This window comes from Harpia harpyja, chromosome 13 (assembly GCF_026419915.1).
Source record: "Harpia harpyja isolate bHarHar1 chromosome 13, bHarHar1 primary haplotype, whole genome shotgun sequence".
Taxonomy (NCBI): Eukaryota; Metazoa; Chordata; class Aves; order Accipitriformes; family Accipitridae; genus Harpia; species Harpia harpyja.
The window spans coordinates 21,902,403-21,923,854 of NC_068952.1; the positions used below are offsets into that span (position 1 = coordinate 21,902,403).

General features: G+C 41.1%; 1 protein-coding gene across 5 annotated transcripts in view; it reads left to right on the forward strand.

Annotated features, from left to right (window-relative positions):
- Positions 1-476: 476 nt before the first annotated feature.
- Positions 477-21,452, forward strand: part of LRFN2 (leucine rich repeat and fibronectin type III domain containing 2) — a 164,324-nt gene continuing 143,348 nt past the window's right edge. Inside the window, exons 1-4 of one of the 5 annotated variants that reach the window (XM_052805881.1) lie at positions 477-627; positions 1,576-1,658; positions 2,156-2,362; positions 16,708-16,787. The gene's annotated coding sequence lies outside the window, so the exon portion shown is untranslated. Of the gene's footprint in view, positions 628-1,543; positions 1,659-2,155; positions 2,363-16,707; positions 16,788-21,452 lie in introns of those variants that run through there. The other 4 variants (XM_052805879.1, XM_052805882.1, XM_052805880.1 and 1 more) reach the window with 4 other exon arrangements.

Sequence of the window (21,452 nt, forward strand, 5' to 3'; positions counted from 1 at the left end):
TGTTGCTCTATGCAGTTATTCTCAAAAATATCTTCAAAGTTTTCAGTTCAGTCTGGTTTGAGTTTCCAGGGGCCAAATTTGATACCTACATATTAGCTGAATGACCTAGTTCTCCCACCTGCACTGGATGGCTTCTTGAAATATAGCTGTTGTTTCCACCAAGAGTAAGGAGTAAATGAGGAGAGTAACTAAGCTAGATTAGTCTATATAAAAACATACTTCTTACTTTCTAGACTGAAGTACTACAGCTCTTCCTGAACTCATGCCCTTTTTTTCACACTGGGATGTTTACAAAGCATCAGACGATTTTACTCTTTAGATCTAGGGTGTGTAAAAAGAGGTGTACTTTACGCCAACTACAAAGGACCTTAGAATCAGATCTTACAGGTTTAATCTGGATGTGCAGAGGCAGACTCTTCCCCTGCTCATGCTTCAGTGCATTAACTAATCTTTAAAGAACAGAGATTAAGGAGAAGCTTTGCCCATGAACAGGTTAGCCCTGGCTGTCTAGCCCTAGCTGCACAAATTCATTCAGATTCCTCGGAGGTGTGTAATACTGATCACTGTCCAGAGGCAAGATATTGGACTAGATGGACCATAGGTGTGAGCCAGGGCCACAATTTCCAGGTAAATTTCCACTGCAAAATTATATTTCTTTCTTTGCTTTTGATTCCTTCTGTGTGCATTATAAATTGTTCTGCCTGTTGGTGTATTGATACTGGTGTGTGGTAGTCTGAATGAGTTGGGGTTTTGCCTACTCTTATTTAGTCAGTGCTCATCTTTTCCCTGGCTGTCTAGGAGCCTCTTCAACCAAAGGAGGCAGAAGAAAATGTGTGTATCTGTCTGGAGGGCTGAGGAGAGGAACCCACCAGCAAATGGGAAAGGCTGATCAATCCTCCTGAGTTCTTTTATCTTAATTCAGGTTTTATTTAGACCTTCCAATACTGTTCAGTACAAAGGGAGATTTGCCACCAGCATTAGAAATAATAATATTTAACACAGAAAAACTTTGTACATGCTCTTCTCTTTGTCATTTAAGTTACTAAAATATAGCAAAGGAAAATTCTTCTAGTATTGAATAGCATGAAATGAAGCTGCTATTGTATTTATCTATCTCTCCGTGTATAGAAACAGGTATATACAACTTCCATTATAACATTTCAGGCATTGGCACCACTTGAGAGCTCTTTGCAGCTGCAGCTCATGCATTTTGCAACAAAATTTCTCTCCCCTTTTCCCTCAGCTTCCCCCACCCCCAGAGAATTGACAAGCTTTCCACTGACAAATGGTGAGTGTAGCTTCTGAGGATTTAGCATGTCAGGCCGTGTCTACGCAGCTTAGGTTTCTATTATTATGCAATGGCTTAGAAGGCAGTGCTTTGCCACATAATTACAGAGCCAATCTGTATTAGGACCAGGAGTTTGGATGCCTCTTTCGGTACCAACTATTAGCCTCCCACCCACTCAGGCCTCCTCCCTGACACTCTCACTTGTTTAATAGCTTCTTTTTGTACCCTTCTTTCCTCTGGCTTCTGATTTTCTTCCCTTTCCTATGGTATATATTTGTTTATTGCAGAAGTGAGAGGTCTGACTGAGTCGTGCCTGCTCGGATTCCTATGCAGCACAAAGCACTTGCTGTATGTTGCATCGTCAGAAGAGGTAAGAAGAAATTCCTGAAGCTGCCTCCTAGTTTGCTCTGGTTTCTCAATCTCTCTCTCTCTCTTTTCTTTTTTTTCTGTGTGTGTGCACATCGCTTGTCTCACAAGCCGTGCAGGCTCTGCCATCTAGAGCACTTTGTGAGATCACTCCAGTTTGCTGTTTTTCCTTTTTCCAGCTCTGTGTGAGTGTGTGTGTGTATCTCCCTGTCTCTCTTCTCCCCGCCACGATACAACTTGACCCCCCTCCCCAACACACACACACACATACACAGAAGCCGGGCTTGCTAGCATGAACTTTTACTTACAGTACCAAAATGCATGTGTTACCTTGGGATGCACTAGGATCAGAATGCTTGAAAAGCCTGCAGGCTGCTTAGTCCTCCAAGACTGGGTTTTTTAAACCAAACAAGAAAAGAACAAGTTATTCACTTTTTTTCTTCTTTTTTTTTTTTTTTTTTGTTTCTTTCCCTTTTTGTGCTTTGGATATTACTGAAAAAGGAGTCTCAGGGATTCACACACTTGGACTTTACTGAATCAGGCTGCATCTGACAAACAATCCAGTCTGCATTTTGGTTTGCTAGAGATCAACCAGGATTTTTCTGATGATATCTTCTTTTGAAAAAAGGATGCATGGCATAGAAAGAAGGTCTAAGTGCCTGTCTGAGACTATTTTACTGAACCTGGGATAAATGTTACTTCTCAAAGGTAAGTGATAGATTTTTTTCATATCTATATATAAACTATTTAGCTACAATATACACTATATAAAGATATGTACACAAAACATTTATATACAATTACCTCTGATGGCAAAAAAAGCGCTGGTTTTGTGCATTTTAAAAGCATTGGAAAAATGTGTAACTTTATCTTCCCTTTCATGCTAGCCTAGATAAGGCTGTTCACATAGAGAAAAGAATCTCAGTTTGGCTTCTGCTTCTCTCAGCATGAAAAGGCAGTTCAAAAAGAATATTTATTTTTTTAAGTGTCAATAGGGATTTTTTTCATGACAGTTTTGAAACAGTGACGGAAAGAGGTTTGAAAGAAGGGATAATAATTTGGTTTCTGATCCAGGAAAAACTGAGCAATACTGTAAAGCTGTGGAAGTGACTGCAGCTTTCTGGAGGAATTAGTAAATCCTGCAAAGCTAAGAACTTTGCTGGACAGATCAACTCTGCTGTATATAAAACCACACAGTAAAAGAGTGGGGACCTTGGCAAATGTCATATGAAGAAACGGAAGGCATAGGAAGAGCTAGAGAAGGGAAGGGAGTAAGGGGTTTGGAGGGGCAGTGTCTGCTGTCAGAGGTTGGTGTTCTTGGTAAGGTGATGCCACTAACGATGGACATCCAAAATTGGCAAGGTGGGCATGCGGGGGATGGGGTACACAAGCAGGTATATGCTATGTCATGTCTGTCTGATGTCATCAGAAATATATGGTCTCTGCAAGACTAAGTGCACTGAGAATTTGAGTTGGGGGAAGCATCTAAATGGCAGCACTGGACAAGATGTAACAAAATGAAAACTGAGTCTCTCCCTGACTTGCATGGACACATGCACACTTTTGCATCAGAAAACAAGTGTATGGCTGAATAAAACAAGAAAGAAACTAAAGGAGAGAGCAGAATTCAGTGATTAAGTCAACAAGTTCCAGTATGATGGATTAGTAAACTAGAAATGTAAAGTGGTCAGTTGTGGTAATGCAGGCAAGGAAGGATTCTTAAACTGGGTAACTCCTTCCTACCCAAAGGAGACAAATAGCATTGATTTAAAGCAAGAATCATTTTTTGTCAGGGCTGATCTAGTCTTTTTGGGGCAGTGCCATGGAGATATCAAGAGTAGAGTTTATTTTACCTACCCCATCTTTGGGATTTATAGGACAGAATAACTCTTCTGACAAGAAGAGACAGGCTTTGAAAGGCAAACAGTAAGCATCACTTAAGTTTATAAAGTCACAGTTAATTAAATTGACACCTCTTAACTTTATTATACAATGCTCACTGGGGCTAAGTCCAACACACACCATACAATTGTCACTGGCATTTTCTGTTGCTCAGGAAAGAGGAAATATTGCCATGCAAGGTATCAATTTTCTATTGGACCTTGCTGTGTATAGAGGATATACTAAGGCAAATTTGAGCTTGTGGTGAGAAGGAAGAGAGACAGGTAATTACTTTTACTCTTGCCGTGTTTCAGGCTGGTTACAGTTTCATTGTTTACAGCTTGCCCTGGGTTGGTGGTTAGTTTGCACTGCCTGCAGATTGCCGCTTGAGCACAACAGAGTGCTTTTTGTGTGTGCTCTGCTCATAGCTGCCTTGTCACAGCAGCGCAAAGCAGAGCTTCAGACCTTCCCTGAAACTGCTACTAATTCTCAGGGAGAGAGGGGATGCAATAAAAAATAAACAACAATACTAGGAGACAGGAAGAAAAAAGTCATTATGCTCAACCAAACCTTTTTAACCTATGAATCCCACCAAAGATCTGTATCATCTCTCGGATCGGAGACGGTGTCTGTCCTGCTCTCCCCAGCACAGCTCTGTTTTCATTAGGGTGACTCTGGGCCTGGTGTCCTCCGGTATCTGGCTGTGCTAGGTGCTAGCAGGAAGGCAAGCAGGCGGCCCCAGGTGCACCATGCAGGGTGAGAAATGTGATCCGTCCTCAGAGCCACCATTTCTGCTGCCCTCTCTGCCTCATGCTGCTCTTCACAGCATTAGCGCTTCTTGTTTAAATTTTACATTTGGAACATAACTGATAATTTTTCGCAATGGGAAGTACAAATGGCACATGTAGCCTTGCCCTACAGCCTCTGCTCTGCTTGCTGCTCAGGTGGACCTAAGCTGGCAGGTCCCTGGCAGTCCCTGTCATAGTGCTCCTGCTCCCTCTCTTTGCAGAGGACTCTGGCCACTGACTATACCTTGCAATGTAATGTTGTTAGACCCAGCTGATCCCCTTTTTTATTGCTTTTTTTGTCCTTGTGGGCAAAAAAACAAAATAGGAAGCTGATTCAAAATTAACAAGGTTTAACTGGTAGTAGGCAAGAATATACTTCAGGTGACTTAGAGTGAATCCAACTACCTGGCGAGGGGTTGCAGACTGATAACCCTCGAGGCTGCATTTGCTATCCACCCACACAGAGGGGAGGGAGGGGGTGATGACAGTGCCTGTTCACCCCCAAACCCCTTTTTTGCATTGCTAATGTATTTCAGCCTTGACCTGCAAAGATCACCTGTGGGAGAAAAAGGGTAGTTTGTTCCAAGTGTGTAACTCAGTCTTCTTTCTGGCCTGAGCGCTCAGCCTTACTTTATTTGGGTTTGTCATAGTCTGTTGTCATGTGTTTGTTTTTGTGGAGAGAGTAACTGTCCTCTAGGTGCTGGACTGAAAAGCAGTAACACTAATGAAAAGCAGAAGGAAGACATCTGTGGCTCCTTCAAGCCAGGCCTGATGACTGTGGAATCCATTGCCCAACAGCAAATGGGCCATTGCTCTATCCCTGTTGTTTCCTCTTTGCTTTAACCATGTAGGCTTCAATTATTGTGACTAAGGATCTCACCAAGGTGCTGGGATTTACTCTATCAGTGTCCAGAGGCCGTGTGTGTTCACAGGCACTGAAGAGGTTCCAGTCATCAACTGAAATTTGTGACAAAAGACAAGGTTTCATCTGAGTTCTCTGGAATAATAACAAACCCCACAGATCACCTAGTGTGATGCAGCACTTCAGTGAAGGGCCAGCTGTCACTCTTTGCCCAGCCCACCTCCACCCAGGATGCCCAGGAGGGAAGGAAGCTTGTAAGCGGTACCTCTGCTTCTAAGAACTCAAATTACCTTCTGCGTGGGTGGCTGCCAAACCTTGGTGTGAAATTAACAGATGTAAACTTGTCATTAAAAGGCCCACAGTGATGCCACATGGAAAACTGCGAAAAGGGCATGTAATTTGGAAGTATTTCGGCTTCCCTAGGAGCAGCGGTTGTCACCATACTTCAGAATATTTGCATGATGGTATTTCCAATTTTTCTCTCTTCCTGTCATTTGCTCTGTCTTGCCCACTATCTGGGTCTCTGCTGATGTCCTCATCTTCATGGGAAAATATTCATGACAAATCCAAGATGCCAACTTTGGCATATGAAATGAGCAGTGGCAGCAAAAGCCAGAGAACACCTTTTCAGTAAAAAAACATGCTGATTTGAAAACATGGGAGAAAAGGAGGTGGTCTGGTCCTATGCAGAATCCCTATTGACCTACACAGAAGACAGAGATGAGTGGGATTTTTTTCAGTGATTAATGTTCTTGTTTTTCTCAGGAAAACACAGATTTATCAGAATGAAACATAATTGGGAAATGGCCAGTTTTATGAATTGCCTGACTGAAAAAAACTGTAGGGAGAAAATTGCCAGAACACCCCATCTTACTTTTTTCTGGAAGATAAATTTTATTTTTTCTTTCCAGTTTGAGCATTTTGTATGAAAACTGAAAATAATTCATATGAAACTTGATTGTAAAAGGGGCCATGCTCAAATCCCACTTTGCTAAATGACAAGCAAATCTGTCAGTCGAACTGGAACTAAACACTTCTAGCTCATTAGAAGGCTTGCATACTTTCTATCTCAGTTTGGGCCAAGGAAATTGTAAGCACTTTCATTTCAATTCATGGGACCAGCAAACTTCTGTCTGCCAAGCCCTACCTGGAAGTCAATTTACTTGGCCAAGTGGGATTATTCCAGGAGCATCTTGCCAAGAAGTGGTGTGAGATATCAAGGCCTCTGAGTATCTGCACTTGAAATCATTCTTCCAGCTATGAAAAACTTATGTGCTGAGAGGATATGCCAGCTAAATAAGAGTAGACATGAAAGGATGGCTGCAGCCATATTACGAGCAGTACAATAGAGCATTTAGGAGGCTTCTGCTAATCGCTCCTCAGGAAGGTACTGGTCTCTAATCCTCCCACAGATCTGCTATCGCTGTGGTGTTATGGAAAGAGGTGAGATAAGGAGAGGGCCCTGGAATAGCAGTAAATCCAGAGTCCTGGACCCTGGTTGGTCAGAAGGTGAGAGGTAGGGTTGGTGCATCCCAGTGCATACCAACGTCAGTTCTGAGCAGAACAGAAAGCTGGATTAAGGATGAAATCAACAGAAAGTACATGATGGTTGAAAGCACCTTGTCTATTTTAATAGAGCTAATGTTGCACTGAAAATCCCTGGAAAACATGTGTGTGGCACTGGTACAGAAAATTATCAGTGTGACTCTTTCCCTGAAGCCAGAGGAGGTAGGTCAGGTCTGAGCATAAGTCTTTATGTTCAGGACTGAGACAAATTGCTGCAACTGTCCAATTAAGACTACAGAGTTTGTGTTGACTTAGGGAGAAGGACAGACTTTGGAAGACCTCAATATGATAAAGCCACAAGGATTGTGGGGATCAGACATGTGACACTCGAGGAAATACACACACTGGTGAGGAAGTAAGGAATTTTTCCTCTTCTGCCTTTACAGTTGCAATTTGCTTTGGCAGGCTGAGGAGCGAGGGAGATCAAAATGGCACCAGGTGCAAAGAGTCCTTAGCCATTCTCTCATCACATCTAAGCTCCTCAGCTTCAGTATACATGTCGGTCAGAATGAGTAATCCTTCTTTTGTCAGAGTGTAAAGATAAAAATTAAGAACAGGAAAGGAAAAGAGGATGTCTTAAACACACCGCATCCTCTGTTGTAGTGGCAAGATGGGTGGGTTGTGATATCAGTGAAAGGGCAGCACCTGTATGTGTGCTAGAAAGGAAAAACTGACTGTACCAGAATTTATATTAGATCCCTCTGTTAACAGCCTTAAAAAAAATGTATATCTGCCCTTTCAGTACAGAATGAAAACAATGAGCAGTCAAATGGCAAAAGGAAAAGTTGAGAAGAAAAAAAATGCCTGGCATGGCTCATTCAGCAGTCCCTGTCTGGCTTGAAGGCAGCCAACAACAAATGCCTGTCTCCTCAGAGATAAAAATCAAACCCTTCCCAATCATTTCAGTAGTCAATTGATCTCCTTACCTTTGTGAATATTCCTGTGACTAGGTAAATACATGTGATACTCAGAAAGCTCTGTATGGTTTGTATGTGAAACAAGTGTGCTAAACTAAAGAAGAAAAAGGCCAAACTGTATTGATAGAAAATAACTTATCTGGACTGAGACCATTTTGTTGGTTTCCTAAACTGATGGCTAGTTGTCATTTTGTGTGAGTTACCTCCAGTGTAAGTGAATGTTATCACTGCTGCTGGCAGATATTTACTGTATATTGGTTTTTAAATAAGGGTACAACATTGATTCCTTGCTCTCCAAATTATTGACTGCAGTTTTCTCCCTGTAGTCAGATCAGATAACTTAACTCCTCTGGGAAATGTTCAGTAGAAAAATGTGTTAGGTCCCAGAAACTCATGGAAGAGAGGATCAAAGGGTTTTTTGCAGGCTGCCTGTAATCAAAATATCTTGTAGTTATCCCTGGAAAATCTCAATTTGCTTGACAAATACCACTGTGAAGTATGTATTTTCTAATCCCGTTTCACGTGACCAAGTAGCACACCAAGCTATGAACACTTCAGTTGACACCCACTTTGGAAGGACAGTGTGACCTTTCCTTATCAGCACAGCTACATCTTCTGTTCACACCTCCCCAGATGCACTTTGACAGTGATATCTTCTTGATGTGAGGGGGAAGGTTATTGAGAGGCTTCACAATTACACAGTCCGCAGTCTCACAGAGCTTGAGCTTTCCCCTGTCCATGGTGTCCCAGCACCCCACCCTGACTGGAACTGATGGTCCTCCAGCTGGTGGGAGGAAAAGTTTCAGTTGCCTCAATAAATGACATTTTCTTTCAGATCCAGGAGTGGGTGACAGCAGTTTTGTGTGAATTGGAGAGAACTGGCCTTACTGGCAGAGGGTCAGAGCAGAGGAGTTGAAGAGCAGCCCGGTGGATATTTATGACAGTAAAAGCACTGAGGGCAAAGAGGGTCATGTTTGGAGAAAAACTGGAGAAGTTTTGGTAGGATGAGGGGGAAGAGAGAAAGAAGAATCAGCAGTGGTACTGTTAAGATGTCTCTGTCTTTTTAGATATTTGTACAGCCCTTCTTGCTGCTGAGCTGGAATGCCAGGCTAAGCTAAAGAAGGGCTTATGATATGTGGTGTTAGTCACAGTGTACGTAACTGATCCCTCCTTGAGCCACTGTGGGGTGCTTTATTTGTCACACAACCTCTTTTAGCCTTTTGGTGAACATGGAAAAATTTATTCAAGCCCTTTGTGCATTTGTTTCTGTTTTCTCCATCTTTTTTTCACCTCCCTGAATCAGTGAGTGGAATGAGAATGCTATTTATTTATTTTTCCTTAGCACTGAACACAAAGAGGTTTTTATCATCAGTGATCAGATGAGTCACTCATTATTAATTATAACCCCTCCCCCCAGTTCTTAGTAGAACCTAGCAACAAGCTTTCAAATTAATGTGAGAGGCACTCTAAAACGTGACAGGTCCATCGTCCTGTGGTATCTCTTCCAGAGAGAGTGCAATTGATGGGCTGAGATCTGTCTCTTCTGTGGTGGACATCAAATAACTGCATTTCATGCCCATCTTAGTGTTTTGTTTTCCTCTGACAAATTTTTCACCTGCCTAATTCTGTGAACAACATAACAAAGGTTTGTGATGACCCTGTGGGTTTGTGGCTCAGGAAACTTCCCTGCATTTGAGAATGTGCCAAGAAAAGGAAGAAATCCTTCCTCCTGCAAGAAGATTGAGATAGGACATGGTGAATTTCTGTGCATTGGTGACTTCTACCCTACATCAGTGTCCTACCACAGAATGGAAAAATCAAAGTTATGCTACATCCTATCTCAACTATAGGATTTACATTTAAAAATAAATAATGCCCTCAGGCCAAGGAACAGCTGCTGCAGTTCTTTCCAGCATGGCTCATTGATCTTGTCCTCTCATTTGACACATCCTGCTACTCCCATGTTGCTGTAGTTAGTGTTAAATCACAGACAGATCATGTAGTGAGTGACCTAACTGAAACCGAGACTTAGTTGGGGTAGACTTTACACACACAAGCCATCAGATGTACAGGCCCTTACACCACCACCTTGGCAGGCACTGGAAAAACACCTGAGAATGAGGTCTTTGTTAGGCTGTGCTATCTCTTTCTATAACTTACAGAGGTTTTTTACTTATTTCATGTTAATCTAATCATGTTAATTTTAAGGAATTGCTTTAAACTTTTTTTTTTGATAGCACGTGTTATTTTATCATGGAACTGTGATGAGCTTAATGCATACAGCAAAAGTGCAGTTTTCCACAGAAGTCCTTCTATTATGGAAATCAAGCATCTTTTAAGAAAACCTAAATAAAAAGCCTCCCAAGTTTAGTGTGTGATGTAGTTGCACTCACACACTCTCACAATCATTCCGTTTTTTTTTCTTTATATTGACAAGTACATAAAGAACAAAAAGTGAACTCTGCAGCCAGCTGTTTTTCCTAAATATGTCTTGTCTTGCTGGCTTAAGTAGAAGGCAAATTGCAGCTTAAGACTTCCTTTGCACTGCAATTCTTGGTCCCCAGCAAATCAGGTCTGTTTTCGGAACCCTTTTCTTCAGTCACAGTATTTCAAGATGGGAAGCTGGGCTGTGTTCATGCCCCAAGTTCATTATGCCACATTTGCAGGGTCTTTAGTCATAGGTGGCAAAAACATTTAAGGACAAAAGAACACAGTTTTGGACCTTTGTTTCCATTCCTTCCATTCCTGATTGCATTTTCAGAGCCTTTCTGACATTTAAGCAAAGCATTATCTGAGAGCTGTTTGGAAAGAATTAGTATGGGATCTCAGATTGTCAGTCTCAGAATACCTTCCACTTTGCTTCCAAACAATCTCTCCTGTAGGTATAAATTTATTTTGTAACATATCTTGCGGTCCTTTTATTGTTGGGTTCTTCTTTTTTTTATTTATTTATTTTTTTTATTTCTGTAGTCTTACCAGGAACAAGAAAAAAACATTTACCTTGCCAATACATACTTTTTTTTTTTTTTGATCATCTGTAATAGAGTAACAGATATTGCTGAATGCTTATAGGGCATCAGGTAGTAAAATCATCTTGATCTCAGATAAGAAAAGCACATATGAGCTTACCAGTAGACATTTGGAAATTTATACTCAGGAGGAAGATGGTTCCTTGTAATTCTGTTGATAGATGCTAAGCTTTGGATGACATTAAGTGATATTGGTCACTTGGATTCCCTTTAATTTTTCTGAGATTTGTTTGACTAGTGTGATATTCAAATGTCCATGCTTTCAAGTGTTTTAATCATTCAGAGAAGCAGCAGCACCCATATCACACGTGATTAGGATGACCAACAATCTGAACACAGTACAAACAGTGATTAAGCAGATCATGAATATTAGTAGCTGGCAAATGACACATAGCTAGAATATGAGGCATTTGTTTGCCAAATATATATGAAACAATTGGGATAAAATAGAAAATAAAGTAAGGATTAAATCATAACAAATATTTTTTAAATCAATACTAACCACTATTAAAAATTAATAAAAATAAAATGTAGACTCTATAGCAGTTAAGTGCGGTTTAATATTGATATCCAGTAAATCCTTGCATCTCACAAGGGAAAGGAATGGCAGTACCAGCCCCTGTGATATATATATTTGTATAAATATATATTCATTTATTGTAGGACAAAACCAGAAAAAAACTCAGGGAGGAAGCATAACCTTGTAATTAAGGCTTTGGTCTTAAAGTCAAAGTAGGCCTACAAGAAACAGTCTATGCAGGACTTAGTAAAACTTGCCAAAAGCACACACTTGATTGCAAAGAAAAAGGAACGACAACTTTCATGATTACAATTGGCTTAATATTGGAAATATTTCCCCCTTTTGTGTATCATATGTTAGGTCACTTCTAAAATGGAAATGGTTATTTGAAATGAAATGCTCTGATAATTCACAATTATGTTTCCACTTCAGAATCAATAAATATTTTTTGAAAGGTTAAATGAGTCCAACTTAAACAAAGTATCTTCCTCCTGTTTGAATAAAACAAGCCAGCTCAAAAAAACATTTTTAATTCCTTTCTATCCCTTTTAAGTAATTTTTTCAAATCGTTAAACATACATGTTTATATACACATGCTGCGTATGTGTGCGCATATGGTTAGATCCATTCTTGGCCATAGGCATAAACTTTGCTTTTCACTTCCACTTTTGTAATAGGAGATAATACTAACATATGTCAGAGACTTGTCTTAAGCCTAAGTGTACTGATGTTTATGAAGTGTATATAGACTAATGAAGATGAAGGATACACTCAGGGGAGTAACTCTGTGTTGGCAAGAGGAGAGACACAACTTAATGAGAGCTGGTGAAGAATTTCCAATCAACTTTTTTCATTAGAGAATAGGTTTTGCCCAAAATTAGTTCACTGGGTATGTTGCAGGGGGGCGGCGGGAGGCTGGAGGTTGTTGTTCGGCAACATCTTCCTTTGGTTTTTTTTATGTTTTCAGCTGGAATGTTTGTGGGGTTTGTTTTAAAACAACATTGAACTTTTTATCATGTGAAAATCTTTAATGTGACATTTTGTCCTATTTTTACAGAAAACAAGCTTTTGCATTTTCTAGAAAACATAGTCTCCAAATTATAAATATGTCAAACTTGTCTCTCAATATCTGATAAAATCAGGCTTTCTTAATATTTTTAGGATTGCTGATAGCCATACAGAGATGGTACCGCTTTTTCTTGTAGAATTTTTCTTTCCTCCTTTCTCATTTTTTTGTTTTCTTGCCCTAGTAGTCTGTTCTTTGTGGATGGTTATGCATAAAGGGAACAGATAGTTCAATGACTTCTCCAAATAAAACAGACTGTAAAAATGCTGAATTTGCTTTAAGGTTCCCATGACAGGTAATATGAAGGTAAAATGACAATGAGTGGGAGACTTGGGCTGTGGCAAAGCAGGCCATCACAGTTCCTAATCTGTGGAGAGAATTAACCTCCAAATTTTAGCTGTATGGAAGCAACGGAGAGTGAGAGGGGACACACATGACTGATCATCAAGGAATTAAAAGGACTTCACCACCAGTGCTTCTGTGAAAGTTGAAAAGCAGCTGAAAAAAGCGAGAGAGAGAAAGTTTCCTGTGGTAGAGCAGCCACATGCAGCAGTTTAGTGCTCTTTGTACTGGAAATGCTGTTGGCTGATACATGGTTTGTGTTATCTTATGCTTAGAAATGAAACTCGCAACTACACTTTTAAATATGTTAGGCATTATCCTTAATAGGTGATTCATCTCTCTCAGTCATGGCAAAGGGGAATGAGGAGTTCGTGATGATTTAAGTCAGAATCTTCCTAGAGTGCAGAGCTTTTGGGGACTGTGTATTAGTCTGCGGTGTCACTGCTGTAACAACTGCATATACTTTTAGTGCATCTGCCACTAAGGACTCTGAGCAAATATGAATAAATTGATCCTTGGTGCTTTCCATGTAAATTGGGTTACTGTTACTATTCTATAAACGAGAAAAATGGGGCATGGATTTTGGCTTAAACTAGTCTGTGATCACACACAGTGTCTACAGCAGAGCTGTTGATCAAGTTGCCCATTAAACTAGGTGTCATTGTGATGAGGCTTAAGCAATGGTGAGGTAGGGCTAAACTGGTGGAATGGAAACCAGGTCAAATCCCAGAGTTGTGCAGCAACCGAGTCAGCTATGCCTATACAAGTAAGCCCACTGCAGAGCTTCATTTAGGCTTTTCATTTTAGCAAGACTATTATGAAAACTGCTCAAAGAGCAAGCATTAGCTAAAGTAGAAGCTACCGAACCCTTTTCTACAATTGTTTACATGCTTTAACAGAGTTGAAGAAAATAGTCATCACATGCATTACCTTCCTGTTTATTTTTGCTGGGTTTAGTTAATAGTCATTTGAGAGGGATATGGATATACTGGCATCTGGAATTATCAAAAAAATGCAGAAATAGCTATACTTAGCTTCTTGTCTTGCTTGGGATGCTAGAAATCTTCCAAGTATGTGTCCAGGCAAACCCAATCTTCTTCACATATTTTCTACTTATTATCGTGAATTATCATACTGAATTACTGATTAAATTCATACTAGGAGAAATTCTACTGATACCATTATTTTACTTCAGTGATGGACTAAAACCTTTTATTCCTATAACATATACAACATTTGTACATTTATTATGCTACAGCTAATATTTATGTGGCCTCTTAATTTTGAGGGCTTTTTATTTCAGCTGAAGTTCTGGAGGATGTAATTTATCTCAGCTCATGGCTGACTTATTCCCTTAGTTTTTAGATGAAAAGCCCAAGGACTTCTCATCTATCTGTCCTTATTGTGCAGATAAATGTAACCTCAGCCTCTGGTAGTGAAAATGGTCAGTCTAGCAAAATGAGAAAGCTCAGCTGACGCAAAATCATTGGCTTAGTTATTCATTGAGAAAAATGCAAACTGCTCATAAATGGTTCATGTGGGGAAAGACAAGTAGAATTCATCCTCTACAAGATTTGTAATTACTTATGTAAACCCAGAAAAAAAAAAAATATTGATCACCATCTTTCCTTATCGCTTTTACAGGACTGCCTTTAAGTCTGCACTGACAAACAAACAAATAAAAAAAAGCCATCAAACCCAAGAAGGTTCTGCACTGCAGCTGTCAACCACCCATTTCACATTTGGTGTCATTTGGCTAATTTGCTACTGGTCCCTCATTCTATAGACTACAATCCAGTCTCAGCTGTCCAAACCTCCATTATGCAAAACAGGGTGATGGTCCTCCATGTCTGTTAGTTGCACTGATAATTCCTGTAATTACTCAGACACACTTTATTTCCCATGACATTCAGTTAAATGAAGATGCACTGCCTGTGAAAAACTTACTTTTAAGGTCCCACTCTAACTCCCCTCATCATGCAGCCAGCAGCAGCAGGTTAACTTGTTTTTCTTGATGCAAAAGCTTCTAATATGTGACTACAGCAGAGATGGAAAATGACAATAAATCTTCAAAGACAATCACTGTGATTAGCACACATAATCCATAAGGGAAGTAAGAACAGTAGTAGTTATTAAATATAGGTAGTTTACTCACTGTGTCATGAATAAACTTGTGATTTGTGAATTCCTGAGATTTTTAACGTGATGATTTATTCATGATTTTATTTACTTTTCTGTATAATGAAATAGAATGGCAGAAGGAAGAGATTTTGGCTGATGCCACAAACATCTCCTTATTTGCTGAGATGTCCTCCTGTACTCCATAGCTCAGGAAATAAAAGCTTGGGGGTCTAGTCCTTGTAAAACCACTGGATGTCCCTGGAAAGTGCTGTGTAAGCTTTTATGGTTGGTACAAAGTGGTACTGCTTTGTGGGTACAGCAGATGATTATGCAGTGACAGTAAATGGGTGTCCTGGTTTCAGCTGGGATAGAGTTAACTGTCTTCCTAGTAGCTGGTACAGTGCTATGTTTTGAGTTCAGTATGCGAAGAATGTTGATAACACTGACATTTTCAGTTGTTGCTCAGTAGTGTTTAGACTAAAGTCAAGGATTTTTCAGCTTCTCACGCCCAGCCAGCGAGAAAGCTGGAGGGGCACAAGAAGTTGGCACAGGACACAGCCAGGGCAGCTGACCCAAACTGGCCAACGGGGTATTCCATACCATGTGACGTCCCATTTAGTATAGGAACTGGGAAGGGGGGGCGGGGGAATTGCAGCTCGGGGACTAACTGGGTGTCAGTCGGTGGGTGGTGAGCAATTGCACTGCGCATCATTTGTACATTCCAATCCTTTCATTATTGCTGTTGTCATTTTATTAGTGTTATCATTATCATTATTAGTTTCTTCTTTTCTGTTCTATTAAACCGTTCTTATCTCAACCCATGGGTTTTGCTTCTTTTCCCGATTTTCTCCCCCATCCCACGGGGGGGTGGGGGGGCGGAGTGAGTGAGCGACTGCGTGGTGTTTAGTTGCTGGCTGGGGTTAAACCACGACAATGGGTCATTGCCTTTAATGGTAAGCATGCACTAAAGGGGATCAACCAGTGCGAGTCCCTGTTTGTCTTACAACAGCCCATTTAAGTCCAGCTTGAGCTGTTAAGTGACTTCAGTGCTCTCATCAATGATGTTACACAGTTCTGGTCCTGGAAAACGAACTGGAAAAAATGCAGAGAAGGGCAGCCTGGATGTATGTATGGAACAGGTTTTGCACAAAGAATGATTGAATAGCCTTTTTACTCCTCAGCTTGGAAGGGATTTACTTTGGCTTAATATGATAAAGACAACTAAGACTACGAAAGATACTTTTGTTTCTTGTCTTTTCTAATACAAGCCTTAGAGGGCAACAGATTAAGCTGGCAAATGACAGGTCTAGAACAAACAAAATAAAGCAGTTCTTCACTTGGGATTGTGAGAAGCTGTGAAACGGTTTCTTGCAGGATGCAGGGGTTGCTAAATGTTTGCATTGATTTATAGACCAATTGGAGAATTAAACAAAAGAAAGATATAGGGGTTTTTTACGTTCAAAGACAATGTTAGCTAGACTACAAGCAGCTAAGAGGCCGAGAGAGAGTATGCTTGGAAATTATCACTGTAGGCTTGCATTGCTTTTAAGTTTTTTGATTGGTTTCCCTTATTGACTACTAGCAGAGACAAGATACTGGGCTGGATATACCATAGGCATGACAATTCAGATTTGTTCAGACTGATTTGACTCAGGATACTTTGATTCCTACAGTCCTCACGGCATAGCCTGACACAGTGTTTGGTTGAGCCCACAGCTGTATTTCAGCAGGGTGCAAAGAGGTGTTAATTACACAGTGCTTACCACTGTGGGCAGAAGCAGTGATCTTCTACTAGCATATTGAGACAGACCATCACTGCTGAATTTACTAAGTTATTAGCACCCCTGATTTGGAAATGATGCTGATATAATCATGGTCTCTGGCTAATTCTGAGTAATTCAGATAGCTTTTTATAGTGTTTCACTCCTTGTTAGGTGAAAATTGTTTTATCTGCACCTTAGGCTTCTTGACAGTTGCAGTAGTTGGCTGTGTTGGTGGAAGCACTGGGAGGTTTGCTGTAGAGCTCTGGCAGCTGGAGCAGGTAGGCCTTCACCTAGTTCTTCGGAAGAAAAGGTCAAGTTGTATTACAGGTCTCTAAGCTGAAAAGAGAAGAGTGAGCATTCTGCTTCCTCTCTTGAGAAACTGTTGATCTGAAAGCCTAGTAATGATAACTTCTGGGTGTACAGAAGAGAGGCTTCCTGGAAGGTTGTGGTTCCTGATGGTGCAGGAGTCTGAGCTCCTGCATATAAGGCTCAATCCCTGTAACAAGTTAGAAGGTATGGCAGTGTTGGGAAACTTTTTCAAGTAGACATCTGGCTGATCAACAGATATGGTTTCTATGACCTGTGCTGCTTTAAATAGTGATTTTTGGTGTGTCTCTGACTCACCTGAGTTTTATATGGGCTGAATAATTCACTGTCACCTGCCTTGCATGTCCAGGGAAGTTTCTGGTCTTGCTGGTGGAGGATCCTTCTAGGGAGAGAATTTTCAGACAGAAAAGAATAGAGGGAAGGCTCTAAAGCAAGAGTAAAAAGGACAGGGGAGGACTGGCAAAGAGACAACTGTTGTCAGGACCTGGAGCTCACTTCTTTCTTGAGGCTGACATGTAATTTTGTTAATTTCTTTAGTTATGAGCTGTAAACAGACTTCTCAAGACTCAGCACATAAGAACATCAGAAGACTGGCATATGTATATAAAAGAAACATACTACATGTGGTAGAAGTAATATACTAAAATATGTCTTTATTTCTGTTAATTTAATGGAGTAATTTTCCTTAGGCTGGGTTTTTAGCACCTTTTTTCAGGTATTGTTGAGCTACCCTGAAAACCAAAAGAAATCCTGATTTATTTTATGAAATGGCTGGGTCCCAGGAGGGTATTCTTTAGCTGAAGTTCTCCAGCCTCTTCTGTGTGTTTTGAACACTGGTTGAATAAATGAATTTAAGTTGGGAGACCATCTGCTTGCATAGACATTGACCATTGTGTTTTGACGTGGAATGTAAGAAAGACTAACTGTACTGATTGCATTGCCTTTCTCCTTGGGATCACCACTTTCATTTCTACCACATTCATTTCTTTTGGGATCACTACATTCATTTTCTTTTTTCTTTTTTTTTTTTTTAATGACCAGAATCTCTTTAGATTTGTGTAATGTGGTAGGATAAAGCAAGACCTGCCCCCAAGAGAAAATTGCACTTATTCTTTCTCTAATACAACCATTTACAGAAGTGCTAATGTGTCCTAGGAGACATGAAGGCTCAGTTTTGGTTTTAGAAATTGTTGTGTGAAGTTATCAGATATGATTTTTTCCTCTTGTTTGGTTTTTTTTTTTTTTTTCCTGCTCAATTTTTCATTAACTAGCTCTAGGCTGAACCTAAAGAAAAGATTTCCTGACAGCAAGATTAATTAGGCTGTGGAATAGTCTCCTAAGGGAGCTGATAGAAACTTTGTCACTTGGGATTTTAAAAGTAGCTGGGGGTGGGGGGGAACCAACCCCAAACCCAAACCTTTAAAATGTACCACATGAGGAAAAAATGTGTTAGTAGAGAGAGGGTAGGCTAACTGGCTTGATAAGGCTATCTTTTTATGTCTACTTTCTATAGATATTTGCACAGAAACACAAGCATTGCGAAGTAACTGTTCATCTGCTTCATGTGCTTGTGGCTGACCAGCTCTAGTCAAATCCCATCTGTCACTTGAAGACAATTAAGTGGGCTAAGAAGCATAATTTTATGACTGCACCTGGCCAGGAAGAGGTATTCCAGATGGACAGCATGGGAAGCAGGAGACACCTAGAAGAGGAAGGGTGGAGGCTGTCTCTTCAAAGGGCAATTGCAAGTTGCTGTAAATGCATTCATATAAAGCAAAAAAATTGTTCTGGGGTGATACTGGTAGAAACATATAAAACTCATACCTGTGCTTCCAGTATCAATACAAGAGCTGTGCAGTTTTCTTCAGACTGTTAAGGTTTTTTCCTATAATTTTGTATGAGCTTTGTCACTGGAAACAGGCAAAGATATTTGGAAATTGCAAGAGCTGACTAAAAGCAAATAAACGGTATGAAGGATGTTGGAGATGAGGAAAAGATAATATGCATCCATATTATCAAATTAGGCCCAAAGCTAGGAATTGGGTAGTGGTGCTGCAGTGTAGGTATATGATACTGTGTCTTGGGTCTGTCTGGGATGCAGTCCTGCGGGCTGCCCAACTGCATTATAAATAATCAGGCCCACTTTTCCATGGTGCTGTCATACCTCTCACTTTGCGCATTCTCATTCAGGCTGCTCTTGCTGTCTGCTGCCTGTGGCTTACAATGCAAAGGCCCTTTCATTTGAGTCAGAAAATGTGTGATGAATAATTAAATTTGTCCCTAAATACAATGTTTTCTCAAAACTCTTCAAGTGGTGTCAGTGGCTTTTTAGAGGCCATTTTCAAAGCTTACAGCACTATCCTCTGGTAATGAGGTAACGATATTGCCTCAATTATGTGCTGCAAGGGAAGATGAAGACTTAAACTGCCATTCAGCTCTAGAATTAGTGCTGTAATTTTAAAAGTATCTGCCCTTCTTTTCTCTTCAAGCAAAATCATCCCACCGCATTTGTCAAGATAATGATATCTGGGGCCAAGGGCCTCTCCTTGCAATGATAGCTTCCTTCAGAGGGATGACATTAACATCCTCGTTTTGTAACACCTGAATCCAGATAGTTTAATTCATCTCAATTCTACTTTTTTGGTTGTTACTCACCATATCTGTCCGTGACCAGGATATTGAAAGAAGAGCCACCAACCTTTGTGCTGCTACTTCCCAGCAAAGATTTTGTGTGTGTGTGTGTATATATATATATAAGCATTTTATCTATAAATAGGTGTATGTGGAAGAGAGGCTTGATTCCTACTAGACCAAAAAAAGGACTGCAACTTTTCCTGGAAGCAGATACTACAAATCCTGGCATGGTGACAAATTGCTGTGGGGTCCAGGATGCCTCCATGCAGGGCTGCACTGTCTGCAGCTCCTGGCTGATGCTTGAGGTGGGGGACATCAGTATGGCTCTGTGGTGTATGGACCCTGCTTCTCCTTTATTTGTGGGAGGACAGACAAATGTCTGGCTTCTCTGCTCTTCCTTGCACAGTCTCACATGGGGAAAGGTTTCAAATAAATCTACCTCTGTTTTGTAGAGCAGCGGGCCTGTAAGATGATTGTGAAGAAACAGTAGTGTTGTGGTTTCAGCCCAGCTGGTAACAAAGCACCACGTAGCTGCTCGCTCATTCCCCCTCCCCTGGCCATGGTGGGATGAGGAGAAAATATAAAGGCAAGCTCGTGGGTCGAGATAAGGACTGGGAGGGATCACTCACCACGGATGGTCACGGGCAAAAGACAGGCTCAACTTGGGGAAGAAACAAAATCAATTTAATTTACTACAAATCAAAACAAAACAAGGATATTGGGAAGTAAACCCAAACCTTAGAACATCTTCCCCTCAGCCCTCCCTCCTTCCCGGCTCAACTCTGCTCCCGGTTCTCTCTACCTCCTCCCCCCTGCGGCGCAGGGGAACAGGGGATGGGGGTTGGGGTCAGCTCACCACACCTTGTCTCTGCTGCTCCTTCCTCCTCAGGGGACGGACTCCTCACACTGTTCCCCTGCTGCAGCGTGGGGTCCCTCCCACGGGAGACAGTCCTTCACTAACTCCTCCAATGTGAGTCCTTCCCACAGGCTGCAGTTCCTCACAAACTTCCCTGGCGTGGGTCCTTTCCGCAGGCCGATCTTCAGTCACAAACTGCTCCAGCGTGGGCTTTCCCATGGAGTCACAGCCATCTTCGGGGGCCTTGGCTCCACTGCTCACCTCCATGGGCTGCAGGGGGACAGCCTGCCATCTCAGCACAGGCTACAGGGGCATCAACCTCCTCAGGCGCCCCTTTTCCCCCTCCTTCTTCACTGACCTCCGTACCTGCATACGTATTCCAATCCCCCCACTCACTACCGGTTCCCCTTCTTAAATCTGTTCTCCCAGAAGCACTACCACCGCCACTGATTGGGTCAGCCTGGGCCAGTGGTGGGTCTGACTTGGAGCCGGGGGAGCTTCTAGCAGCTTCTCACAGGAGCCACCCCTGCGGCCCCTGCCCCAATACCAAAAAAACCCCCGCCACACAAAACCGATAAATCTACCTGTTTTGTAGAACAGGGGGCCTGTAAGATGGTTGTGAATAAACAGTAGGAAATACTAAGTCTTGCTAATCATAAGCATTAAGAAATCATCACTCTGAACATCAAATGAGATAAAATTATGTGGCATAATCTACCTTTTGTAGAGCTGTCTATTTTTAGGCTCCCTTCTCCAGTTTCTGAACTATTGTGGACCATCTTTTTGAAGAATAAGAAGAAATAGTCTTCCCTGACCACATGACTCCAGGAGCTGGAAAAGTAAACCCAACCCCCTCTTTTGAATCTTGCAGCAAATGCGGAGGTTAGCAACACTGAGTCCTTACTGTCCATGTTCCCTGTGCAACTGTATTAAGGACCATTTGATATTATTTTATCTTTGTGCATTTCAAACTAAAGCAAGACAGTTTCTTAATGCTATGCAGGATTTCGTGGGTTTTCTTGTTTGGTGTTTTTTAACCTTTTTTTAAAAGCAGATTACATAATATAATAGCAACAGGGTTGTTGTGGTGGTTTTGGTTTTTTTTTCCTCTATAGTGTTTCAAATA